The sequence below is a fragment of the Charadrius vociferus genome, unplaced genomic scaffold (assembly GCF_000708025.1).
Source record: "Charadrius vociferus isolate BGI_N301 unplaced genomic scaffold, ASM70802v2 scaffold711, whole genome shotgun sequence".
NCBI classification, from domain to species: domain Eukaryota; kingdom Metazoa; phylum Chordata; class Aves; order Charadriiformes; family Charadriidae; genus Charadrius; species Charadrius vociferus.
In genome coordinates this window covers 970,728-973,312 of record NW_009646852.1, presented here as the reverse complement: position 1 = coordinate 973,312, position 2,585 = coordinate 970,728, and positions in this window count along the sequence as shown.

Sequence of the window (2,585 nt, the reverse complement as noted above, 5' to 3'; positions counted from 1 at the left end):
AGAACCCGACGCTGTATGTTCACGGGCCGAGGTGTGACGGGAGGGCTCCTCACACCAGCACTGACCAGAGCCCGCAGGCAGGAGGTGGGACCATTGTCCTCCCGTGATGTACTCAGCTGCTTTTCAGACTAACCCCCCGCTCACACTCAAGTTGCTACAGACCAAAGGCAAAACACAAGGCACCTCTTCAGAGGCTCTTCGGTATCACTTCGGTGAGATGTTAAGGGTTCTTAAATCAGTGTAAGTCAGCTTCTCCAGCCCCTGCTATCATAAGAAGCCCTGTTCACAGCATACACATGATGGATGACAACAAGGTCACTATCTTAACACCGTCAAAAGCAAGATAAAGGGCTGGAAGTCACTCCCATTTCAGCCCTCCAGGGTCCGCACTCACCCAACTAAGCCGTGTCATGGGGACTTCACAATGTGGGATAAGAATGAGCGCATCAGAAACGGGAAACCACACACCAAGCCAGCCTTCTCAGGCTTGCAACATCAGCTGCAGCAAGTCCAAGCAGAAGATCAAGGGGAAGAATAAATGGCTGGGTATGAAACCTGATGAAACTCCGGTCCCATTCAGCATTTCCCAGAAGCCATGAGTCTGACCACTTCCATCTAGGCAAGATTAGAAAAGCAAAAATAACCATCTGCTCTGCCTAGCCTAAGGAATTCCTCATAACTAGTTTAGAAGGAGCAGGAACAGCACTTGTTCCAATCAATTACATCACTAGATTGAAACTGCACATCGGCTCCACTCCCAGCCAAAGCACTAGACCTCAGCTGTATCCTGAGAGCCCTCATGGAGCTGAGCCACCATCCTGCATCCCTGCCATGCCAAAACCCACGGCCAGATAAAAGGAAGAGACTGCTTGGAGGGGAATTCAGCCACACAATGAACTTTTATAGGTGTAATTAAAGACAGAAAAGCCGCAAGGGGAAACTGCATTTTGTATGGTCATGAATTGAAAAGGAATCAAGAAATTGTGATGTCTAAAGATAAAGGTTAAGAAGAAGGGGGAGCAAGGCCAACTGACCCACCAATGAGTCCTTCGTCTCTCCCCAAGAGCCTTCTGCGGACTGGATCAAGGACAGATGAAGCCACCAGAGTGCTGGGCACCCTCACGAATGGGATGCAGATCAAGCAGACAGCATCATTTTACACCACATGAAACCTGAGTGAATCCAGATCTTGACCACTGTATGCACATCTAACTTCATTACAAAATTCCTGAGGCATAGAAATGAGGGAGACCAAAGAAGGGCAACTAAACTGATCGAGAGACTGAGGCAGCCGCCTGCTGAGGAAAGACTAAACAGCTGGGGCTCTTCACGCAGAGAGGAAAGGCTGAAGGGGGACATGATCAAGGTTTACATAGTCCCACGTGCAATGGATAAGGTGAAGGTGGAAGTGTTGTGTGCCAGGACACGAGAACTGGGAGCTCTCGCTGTAACTAGCAGGAAAATAGTTTAAAGCACATGAAAATACTTCTTTACCTGGCAGGTAGCAAACATCTGACATTTGCTGCCAAAGGAGGTTGCAGAGATGGGTAGCAGGTTCAAAGGATTAGACAAGTTCATGGAAAACAGCTGTACACAAACAGCTGCTGAAGGGAACAGGCAGGGAAATCCCCTCCAGCATCCCTAATCTGAGCACCGTGGGTGCTGGGGGTGGACCAGCAGAAAGGCCAACAGACAGTGGCCAGGCTCACGTGCTCTCCCCCTAAATAGCATCTCCTGCTGCTGCTGCGGGGCAGAATATGAGGCGAGACAGACCAACAGTCTGACCTGCTATGGCTATTCTTCACTCGGATTTGACTTTGCTACCCAATGCCTGTTTGAAAACAAAGCCTGCTCTAGGCTTAGTCTTTAGTGCTGTACTTTACAAGTGTACCCATCCAAATGATGATTCAACTAAGCACGTCGCACAAACCACAGCTGCTGAAGTTTCCAGAGACACCTCATTTTGTCATTTATATGCTACGGTGCTGTTTAAAGAAGGTGAAGTTCCACTTCCTCTCCTTCTTCTCCCTCGTCACTCCCTCACAGATGTGCAACCCCTCCAGCCAGCTGACATTTCTAAGTGATTTCACTTTGCTGTGATAGTTGTTAGATCATCTTATATATATTTTGTTTCCCCTCCCCATCTGCAAATGTGCAGATGAAAAGAAACAAAACATAGTTGTCTGTAAAAAGTAGATTTTGCTTCTACATCCAAAGCACTGTGTTATTTAAGCTTGCCACACTGGTATTTTCATAACCTTTTCCTTGGGATGGAGAATTACTCATGGAGTGTGTCAGAACTTTTCAACATTAGGCTTTAAGTAGTAATGGGAAAAGGAGCTGCAGGAGGGAATAGCTATCATTCATTTACGCTTAATTTCTAACACACAGTCATAAAGCAACAAGCTCGTAAATTAGAAAACAACTAGCCTTTATTTCAGAAACTTCCACCTCCGCATTTGACATCTGGCGTCACTCCTGCCAGTGACGTTTGCAGATCTTATCTTTTTGAGAAGGATGTTTGAATACTGGCTACCAGGAAAGCATTGCTTTTGTTTGAGAGTGCTGGTGTACGGCAGCTGGAA